We start from the raw sequence: 11,040 nt of genomic DNA, 5'->3' as shown, positions 1-11,040 counted from the left end.
AATGAAAAGTTCAAAGTTGGGACAAGACAGATGTCTCACCTGTGAAACAGACTTGTGGCTCTTGAAGAAAATCTGAGTGCAATTTCCAGAACAATGGTGGCTGCTAAAAACCATCTCTTTTTCCAGGGGATCTTCTGGCTTCCACAGGTAATACATTCTCATGCACATACACAAATATACATATATACATACAAATTAAAAAAAAATATTTTAAAGACTACTTTTCACGTCATAGAAAAATACATATATACATATTTATGATGAAGCCATTAGTTATTGCGTGAGTTTGTTCACTAAATGCCTTCAAATGTGTTTCACCAGCCCAGAGAATAAAAATCACTCTTTGCGAAGAATGGTATTTCAGATACAGTACATTTTCTGTTTGTCATTTTAGTTGAAAAAGTTTAATTATTCAGCCCAGGCTGGCCTCAAACTTAGGAACTGACAGTCTTCCTGACTCAGCTGCAGGAGTCTTGGATGTTTGCTATGACATGTATTTTTTCTGGCTTATTTTTCAAGAGATGGCTGCAAGCTGTCTACAGCTGCCTTAACAAAGACCATGCTATCTTGAGAAAAAAAAAATTTTCATGCACATACCCTTGAAAATAATTGTCTCCCTCTTTGGAGTAAAGTCTGATTAAGATTGTAAGAAATCTGGCTGTATTCTAGCCACTTTTTGAAATTCTTTAGTTTGTGTCTTAGGACACAATCTCAAGGGAACCATCTGGATGTCTGATTCGATGTGAGCTACCACTACTCCTAATTCTTTTTCAGCTGTGCTCAGCAGGCAATTGGGCTTTGCATCAACAAGAGGGATTATTTAGGCCAAAATATATCAACTGGGCGGAAACTTTTATAAATGTCAACATTGTCTTTTTCATTTGCTCAGATATCCTCCTGGCAGATAGTTCCTTGAAACTCTCTGCATTTTTAAGTGCAGTAGATGCCACTTACAGTAAGTGTACATTGGAAAAACTTGAATTGATGTTAGAGACTTTACAGGTGACTACAACTCCAACATCTAGAAGTACCTGGGACTCTCTTTCTGTCATCAGACATACCACCGGTAGCATACCATTTTCACTGGTCATCATCAAACATCACACAGAAAAGAAAATGATGTAGCCATTCTAGGTTTAGATGACACTGCCGGGGCTCCCTTCCTCCATGTTCATGGGGGATGGAGTATATCATAGGTAGTATCATGCTTACCACTCTGAAGTCCTTTTATCTAAAAAATAAAATTAAATTAGAAAGAAAGAAAGAACTAAAATAACTGAATGTATACCCAGTTTTGATTGTTTTGTTAATAATAGACCCAACATATCTTTTTGAAGTAATTTCTTAAAATGTAATTGTTAGGCCACCACTACATAAAAGCTCAGAAGTGAAATTTTATTTCCATTTGTTTGTTGGTTATGCGAGGGGGAAGAGAAAAACAAAAAGAGAAAACCGATCTGTACCAAATTGGTCATGGAGAAGATTTTTATATTATAATATATTGTCTATATATAATCTTTTCACATGACTGTCTGTATCAGTAGTTTGCAACACTGTTGTTTTTAAAAATGTTTTTTCTTCCTAGATGTTCTGAAGTGACTTGTAGAAGTAATAAAATTAACATTAAGTACAATTTCGTTATTTTGTAATATGAACTGGAAATGTCAAGCCCCCTCCTGAGTGGCACAGATTGTGTTTCTGCCCTGGTTAGAAGAAGGAATAAAAATAAAGCCAAGCCAATGTGCCTGAGGTAAGTAAGAGAGATCAGTTTGTCGTTTTTATTTTTTGTATATATAAAAAGCAAAGTAGTGTTATCTTATAGCATCTGTTTATCTACATGTTAAAGAAGCCAGACTGTTTCATGGGTGACAAGATCCAAATTCTCAGGATTCCAGTGAGCACTCATAACTACTGAAATATCTGTCCAGATCCATGTTTTAGATATTTTATTTTAAAATTCCAAGCAGGAGAGTACATAGATGAACTAGTGTATAAAGATACTTGCCACCAATCTTGATAAAGACTGAGTCTGATCCCAGAGTAGACCTGGAAAAAGAGAACTGACTTTTGCATCTTGTACACTAACTTCCACATCTACACCCTGGCTTATACACATGTATGTGCATATAAAAATATTGTACTACTACTAAATACTACTACTAAATACCACTACTACTACTACTACTACTAATAATAATAATAATAATAATTAATAATAATAATAATAAAATGAATCAATTATTAATCAATTATTAATGATTATTAATGAATCAATTATTAATGACTTCAATTTAAGTCCAAGGAAATATTGTCTTCTAAGCATTTTGAGTACCATAACTCACTGGATTTTTAGAAAATAAAAGGGTTCCAAGGATACATTTTGCAAACAATTTTGTGATTTTCACACTGGCAAGACTGGTGAGGTAAGTCTGTGAGAATGTTGCCAGGAAGAATTAGTGAACAGAAGAAAACCCTCTCTCACAGTGGGCTACTACTTTCTGCAGGAAGCTGAGATAAAAGGTTCAAAGATAACTCAAGATTACCCACCTGCTGTCACTGCTTTCTTGTGGCTGAATCACCTTGCTAGTGCTGCTGATATTGTTGTTTCTGATGACATAGATGATGATGATAATGACAATGAAGAAGACGTCAGACTCCATGAAAGGCCAGAGGAAGGGCCAATGGAAGGCCAACGGACCAATGAAAGGGGCTTTAAAAGAGAGAATGGGATTATTAGCTTACCGTCCAAGGCTAGTGAGTGAGGTTGTAATTTAAATGGCAAAGCTGGCATACCTGCAGTTTTTCACTTTTCCACAGTGTTTCTCATTTTCAGTCCAATCGCACCAATGAAAGGCCAATGCATCAATGAAAGGCAATGCATCAATGAAAGGGGGCTTAAGTAGAGAGAAAGGGCATTAAAGGAGTGTGGCACAGCAGTGTTGGGTAAGGGGGTGCCCAGGTAGGCCCTTGTCGAAGCACTTCTTCCCCCTGAGGGACCACACGCACCCAGACATGGTATAGAATAGAGTTTATTCAGGGTAGAGGTTAGGAGTTAGTGGTAGAGAAAGGCAGAGAGACAGAGAGAGAGAGAGAGAGAGAGAGAGAGAGAGGAGAGAGAGAGAGAGAGAGAGAGAGAGAGGCAGTGAGTAATGGAGGCCGGCCATGACCACATGGAGAGAGGGGGAGGGGGGAGGAGAGTCCAAGGGTCAGAGAAGTGAGAGTGGGATTAGAGAGAGCAGGGAGAGAGAGAGTGGAGGGGCAAGTAGCCCCTCTTATAGTGGGCCAGGTCTATGGGTTGTGGCATACCTGGCTATGGCCAGGTAAGTGTGAAATGGAGCTTAGACAGAATACCAACACTCCAACATTTTTGGACTTCCAACATAAACTGAGGACCAACAACCCCCCAGGATGCTCCGGTCCTTCAGCACCTGGTTAGCACTGCTGAGGCATCTAGGATCATGGACTGAGCTACTACAGACTCTCAGCATCTCCAGTGTACATACTGCTACTGTTGGATGACCTAGGCCATACCATGTGACTTTAGTGAGACATTAAATGAACCCCCTCTAAGCCCCAATATTGAAATGTTATTACCTTCTTTTTGCACGAAGTCTTCTAGATCTGGATTATATTTTCCATATATTATAGTTACCCACAGCTACATTCGAAAAGTTTATAGGGTTTCCAGGAAGGAAAGCTGGGGATAGGGAAAGGGATGGCAAGTGAAACATGAAGCCAAGACAAGATTCCTGCTCAAGGCTCAAACATTATTTGGGGTCTGACAATTTAAGGCTTTGGGCCAAGACCCTCCTTCCAAAAGTCAGAGAGACTACTCCACAGGTGCTGGCTCTACTGCTCCATGCTGCTTGATTTGGAAAACTGTAGGTCTGGAAGATCAAAGAACTTCACCTTGATCCCAGTGCTTTGTCAGAGGCTAGCTAGCATCAAGTGTCAGGTGTTAGCTAGTGGTGGCTCTCAGGTATTTTACAGGAAGCTGTAGGTTCTTTGGAGATCAATGGGGCAGAACCTCAAAGGCTGAGAAATAGTAGCTAGCCCCAAGTTACAACCCCCACTCAAAGGCTGGGGGGAGTGTGCAGTTCCTGACAGGTGGCAGACATCTCAATTATGGCTCTCTACAGTATATGATTCATGTCACTTTAGATTCTAATTTTCAACAGCAATTCGTGATCTGTACTTGGATTTCATAAGACTTACTGTTCAAATGAATAAATTATACACTGTCACAAGCTGTCCTAAAAACACAAACACCCAAAATGAAAATGTGTAACAAAGAAAATGTTGTTTTTTTTTTTTTCTCAAACAAATGGAGTCATGTGACAAAACAGACTCCTTTTTAGGAGGATTTGCTTGGAAGCAAACAATTGGCAGTTTTTTACACCTTAACTTAAGTAGCTCCCTCACTCCTCCTTTCATTAAGTCTTCCTTTCTTTCCTTTTCTGAAAAGCTCTTACTATGTAGACCAGGCTGGCTTAAAACTTATGATCCTCCTGCTTCATCCTATACCATCCTATTCCTCACATCTATTTTCAAGGGATATCTATAGTCCTGTATGATCATATGGTCTCCCCACATTCTAAGCTGTTTCTGACCCTCCTACTAACCTAATGTGGATATGAATTGTGTACTCACATCCTATCCCACATCAACAATCTACCCAACAGAGGTTTTAATTCACACTGATGATCAAATCTGTAAAGGAAGATTAAAAAAGGGAAAAGTTATTCTACACAGAGAAGTACTGGCAACAGGTGACATTCAAGGAGAAACAAAGTGTGATGGAGTTCAGAGAGCGGGGATATGAGCCAGGATGAGTTAAAAGCTGAAAGAAAGTGAGAAGAGCCAATGGGAAGGTGAACAATGGTGAGTTTGATGTTCAAAATTTGGCCAAGAATTTACCCAAATTTCAGCAATCTCTATTCCAGAGATCAATACATGCTCTTGATGTTATATATCTAGTGTTGATCAAGTTTGTACTACAAAGCAAGCTTCTTTAAAATATGTACAGCATTTCACTCAAGTATTTAAATTTCTAGCATTTGTGAACTGATGTAATTCAATCAAAAGCACTGTGGAGGACCCGGGTAACTCCTACCTCAAAGAGAACAGTTGGAAAAAATATTTCTGAAGTGTCTGTTGGAATTTAATATTCTTTAAAAATTACTAATAAGGTTTTTGCTTTCTAAAGGTGTATGTGTGTGGTTTGTATGTATGAATGCTGAAATATGTACATCCATATGGTATGTGTACACATTTACATATAGATGAGAGAGGATACAAATATCTTAGGGATAGACACATACTAAGATATTGAAGGGAAAATGGTATCTTAGAGTAGCATTTAATCCAGTCGAATGCAAGAATAAAACATTTAGAAAAATTGAGTGATAGGCCAGGGGAAATTCATTGGCTTGGTCTCTACTGCTTGAAATTGTTTTTGTTTTTTAGTTGTTAGAAACAGGTTTTAATAATAGAACCAGAGTATAATCATAGCAAAATGGGAATTAAAGTAAACATATAATAACAAGAATTCGTCAAAGGATTATATATTGCATTACAAGTTATTTGATTTAGCTCTTTAAAAACTGTAACTGCTACAGAAAAATATACACAATATTAGAGGAAAAGGCAGTTCAGTTCCCAGCACCCAGATAACAAGCATGACTCCCATCTAGTCCATAATTTCAGGTTCCAGGAGGATTACAGGCACTTGCTCGTCTGCAGCCCAGTCAATAAAATGTGATCCCCAAGATCAAAAATGAGATCCTGCCTCAAAGGGATAGTTGACTGTACTGGCTGTTTTTGTGTGTCAACTTGACATAGGCTGGAGTTATTACAGAGAATGGAGTTTTAGTTCGGGAAGTGCTTCCATGGGATCCTGCTGTGGGGCATTTTCTCAATTAGTGATAAAGGGGGGAGGTCCCCTTGTGGGTGGTACCATCTCTGAGCTGGTATTCTTGGGATCTATAAGAGAGCAGGCTGAGCAAGCCAGGGGAAGCAAGCCAGTAAGAAATATCCCTCCATGGCTTCTGCATCAGCTCCTGCTTCCTGACCTGCTTGAGTTCCAGTGCTGACTTCCTTTAGTGATGAACTACTACGTGGAAGTGTAAGCTCAATAAACCCTTTCCTCTCCAACTTGTTTCTTGGTCATGATGTTTGTGCAGGAATAGAAGCCCTGACTAAGACAAATTGATAGCAGTATAGTGGGGTATTCCTGTGACAACCTGACCATCTTTTGGAGAGGACTGTGGAAGGACTTTGGAACTTTGAGCTATAAAAGCCATTAGGATATTAAGAGCTCTGTGTAAAGTTCTGTAGGAACTTGGAAGACGATGTTAAGAACAGTGCAGAAGATGGAGGCTTGGCTTGTGAAATTTCAGAGGGAAGATTAAAGACTCTTAAAGGGGCCATGCTTTGATTGTGAAGATTCTGTGGTTTTGGTTTGCTGGGACTGAAGAATCATCTGTGATTAACAAGATACCAGAAACACTAAAGCAAACCTTTGTGTTACTGGGACTATTGATGCTGGTTAGCTGGAGCTAAGAAATTAGCTGTGATTAAGAAGAGACCAGCATCGGCGGAGGCGGTGGTGGCGGGCGGCGGTAGCAGTGGCTGCTCCAGCTGAAGGGCCATCAGCGGTGGAACCAAGGCGACACAGGGTCCAGTTAGGCCCTGCGCCCACGACCACTGACCTTCGCTGACCAGCCGGGCGGCAAGCAGCTGCGGTTCTGCAGAGCCTTTCGCTGCACGGAAGCCACTTCAGAACTCGGCTTCCCGCCAGTCAGGAGAGACTCACCTCCATCTTGATCCCGGGCTCCAGAGATCGGTCAGACTGAGGTACACAAACATAATCCTAGGCCCAAACATAATCCTTTTCGAGTGGCCATCGGGGCGCCAACCCAGCCAGGAGTTTTTTTTGCCCCGGCCTGCGCACGCGCCGCCATTTTGCCTACAGGAGCCAGAGTGCTCTGGAGGGCAGAGACTGCTAACAAGCGTAGCCTGAGGCTAACAAAACGGGGGTCTAGGCCCCAAAAGGCACAGGACTGACCCCAAGAACTGGGCGGCTTGGTGGGCCATCTGTGTGTCAACCCGCCCAGGAGGTTATTAGCACAACAGACTCTCCCGGTGCTTTCGGGGAGCGCGGACGCGCACGCCCGCCATCCGGGTCACCTGGCGGACCCAAATAACAGTCATAGCCCTAGGGGAACTTTGCTCGGACCTTGGCCTCCCAGGCGTTTGCCTGGACTCAGGGCCCGGAGGAAAAGGCTAACCTAGTGTGCGCCAGCCCGGTTGGGGAAATCGGCTGCCCAGCAGAGTGAGCGGAACACAGGGGAGGTCACAGCAACATACACCTTCGGAGCTCCCTGGGGGTGCACAAGGGTTCCATCTGGCCCACAGACACAATCTGGGGCAAGGCCTCAGGCAGAAGCCCTCAGGTCAACTCTCTCCTCTTCAGATCAGCCTGGGTGGCCGCCACATCTCCAGGTCCCTCAAGAGGCTAGTGGGGGCTTCCGGGCGGCCAGCTGGGAGAAGTCGGTGTGCTCCAATAAATCCTGCGGGCCCCAGCGGGAGCCTTCAGGTGCCTGCTTCTGGATCTGAACAGCCTGGACAACAGCACCCTGTCTACAGGCAGTGCAGAGTGTAAGCTGTGCACCAGAGGCCAACGGGGAAGGGGCAGCTTGCACTGGTGAGTCCAGCACTGACAAGACCAAGTAACACCAGTGAGAGCTAGATGGCAAAAGGCAAACGCAGGAACGTCACTAACAGAAATCAAGGCAATATGGCAACATCTGAACCAAATTCTCCTCTACCAGCAAGTCCTGGATACCCCATCACACCAGTAAAACAAGATTTGGATTTAAAATCACTGGTCATGATGCTGGTACAGGAACACATGAAGGACATTCAGGAGAAAATGGATCAAAAGTTAGAAGCCCTTGCAAGGGAAACACAAAAATCATTGAAAGAAATCCAGGAGAATACAAACGCCAACAAGGAGGAAATGCAAAAAACACTTAAAGAAATACAGGAGAACTTTGGTCAACAGGCTGAGGTCATGAAAGACGAAACACAAAAATCTCTTAAAGAAATACAGGAGAACTTTGGTCAACAGGCTGAGGTCATGAAAGAAAAAACACAAAAATCTCTTAAAGAATTACAGGAAAGCACAAACAAGCAAGTGAAGGAGCTAAGCAAAACCATCCAGGATCTAAAAACAGAAGTAGAAACAACTAAGAAAACTCAAAAGGAGACAACTTTGGAGATAGAAAGCCTTGGGAAGAAATCAGGGGACAGAGATGCAAATATCAACAACAGAATACAAGAAATAGAAGAAAGAATCTCAGATGCTGGAGATTCCATAGAAACCAATGACTCAACAGTTAAAGAAAATGCAAAATGCAAAAAGCTTGTAACCCAAAATATCCAGGAAATCCAGGACACAATGAGAAGACCAAACCTAAGGATTATAGGCATAGATGAGAGTGAAGATTTACAACTTAAAGGGCCAGCAAATATCTTCAATAAAATTATGGAAGAAAACTTCCCTAACCTAAAAAGAGAGATGCCCATGAATATACAAGAAGCCTACAGAACTCCAAACAGACTGGACCAGAACAGAAATACTTCCCGTCACATAATAATCAAAACACCAAATGTTCTAAACAAAGAAAGAATATTAAAGGCAGTAAGAGAAAAAGGCCAAGTAACATATAAAGGAAGACCTATCAGAATCACAGCAGACTTTTCACCTGAGACTATGAAGGCTAGAAAGTCCTGGGCAGATCTCATGCAGACTCTAAGAGAACACAAATGCCAACCAAAACTACTATATCCAGCAAAACTCTCAATCACCATAGATAGAGAAACTAAGATATTTCACGACAAAACCAAGTTCACCCAATATCTATCCACAAACCCAGCCCTAAAAAGGATAATAGGAGGACAACACCAATACAAGGAGGGAAACTTCACCCTGAAAAAAACAAGATAGTAACCTTTCATCAAACCCAAAAGAAGTTAAGCAATCAAATTTAAAAAATAACGTCAAAAATGATAGGAAGTAACAATCACTATTCCTTAATATCTCTTAACATCAATGGACTCAATGCCCCAATAAAAAGACACAGACTAACTGACTGGATACGTAAACAGGACCCTACATTTTGCTGCTTACAGGAAACACACCTCAGGGTCAAAGACAAACACTACCTTAGAGTAAAAGGCTGGAAGACAATTTTACAAGCAAATGGTCTCAGGAAACAAGCTGGAGTAGCCATTTTAATATCAGATAAAATTGACTTTCAACCCAAAGTCATCAAAAGAGACTCTGAGGGACACTTCTTGCTGGTCAAAGGAAAAATACAACAAGAAGAACTCTCAATCCTGAACATCTATTCTCCAAATGCAAGGGCACCCTCTTTCATAAAAGAAACTTTATTAAAACTCAAAGCACACATTGCACCTAACACAATAATTGTGGGTGACTTCAACACTGCACTTTCCTCAATGGACCGATCAGGAAAACAGAAACTAAACAAGGACACAATGAAACTAATTGAAGCTTTGGACCAATTAGATTTAACTGATATATATAGAACATTCTATCCTAAAACAAAAGAATATACCTTTTTTTCAGCACCTCATGGTACCTTCTCCAAAATCGACCATATAATTGGTCACAAGACAGACCTCAACAAATATAAGAAGATAGAACTAATCCCATGCCTCCTATCTGATCACTATGGAATAAAAGTGGTCTTCAATAGCAACAGAAACAACAGAAAACCCACATACACGTGGAAATTGAACAATACTCTACTCAATGATACCTTGGTCAAGGAAGAAATAAAGAAAGAAATTAAAGACTTTTTAGAACACAATGAAAATGAAAACACAACATACCCAAATCTATGGGACACAATGAAAGCAGTGCTAAGAGGAAAACTCATAGCCCTGAGTGCCTCCAAAAAGAAAATGGAGAGAGCATACATTACCAACTTAATGACACACCTGAAAGCCCTAGAACAAAAAGAAGCTATTTCACCCAGGAGGAGTAGAAGGCAGGAAATCATCAAACTCAGGGCCGAAATCAATCAAGTAGAAACAAAGAGAACCATACAAAAAATCAACAAAACCAGGAGCTGGTTCTTTGAGAAAATCAACAAGATAGATAAACCCTTAGCCAGACTGACCAAAGGGCACAGAGAAAGTATCCAAATTAACAAACTTAGAAATGAAAAGGGAGACATAACAACGGAAACTGAGGAAATCCAAAAAATCATCAGATCCTACTACAAGAGCCTGTACTCAACACAACTGGAGAATCTGGAGGAAATGGACAATTTCCTTGACAGATACCAAATACCAAAATTAAATCAGGACCAACTAGACCATCTGAACAGTCCCATAAAGCCTAAAGAAATAGAAGGAGTCATAGAAAGTCTTCTAACCAAAAAAAGCACAGGACCAGATGGTTTCAGTGCAGAATTCTACCAGACCTTCAAAGAAGAGTTAACACCAATACTCTTCAAACTATTCCACAAAATAGAAACAGAAGGAACACTACCCAATTCCTTCTACGAAGCCACAATTACGCTGATACCAAAGCCACACAAAGATCCAACAAAGAAAGAGAACTTCAGACCAATTTCCCTTATGAACATCGATGCAAAAATACTCAATAAAATTCTTGCCAACCGAATCCAAGAACACATCAAAACGATCATCCACCATGATCAAGTAGGCTTTATCCCGGGAATGCAGGGTTGGTTCAATATACGGAAATCCATCAATACAATCCACTACATAAACAAACTCAAAGAACAAAACCACATGGTCATTTCATTGGATGCTGAAAAAGCATTCGACAAAATTCAGCATCCTTTCATGCTTAAAGTCTTGGAGAGAACAGGAATTCAAGGCCCATACCTAAACATAGTAAAAGCAATATACAGCAAACCGGTAGCCAGCATCAAACTAAACGGAGAGAAACTTGAAGCAATCCCACTGAAATCAGGGACC

General features: G+C 41.0%; 1 pseudogene; it reads right to left on the bottom strand.

Annotated features, from left to right (window-relative positions):
* Positions 1 to 637: 637 nt before the first annotated feature.
* On the bottom strand, positions 638 to 1,169 carry LOC127697800 (exosome complex component CSL4-like; annotated as a pseudogene).
* Between the last annotated feature and the right edge of the window lie 9,871 nt (positions 1,170 to 11,040).

Source organism: Apodemus sylvaticus, chromosome 12 (genome assembly GCF_947179515.1).
Source record: "Apodemus sylvaticus chromosome 12, mApoSyl1.1, whole genome shotgun sequence".
Classification (NCBI taxonomy): domain Eukaryota; kingdom Metazoa; phylum Chordata; class Mammalia; order Rodentia; family Muridae; genus Apodemus; species Apodemus sylvaticus.
The sequence above is the reverse complement of the archived record's forward strand: the minus strand, read 5'-3'. Positions and strand labels throughout refer to the sequence as shown.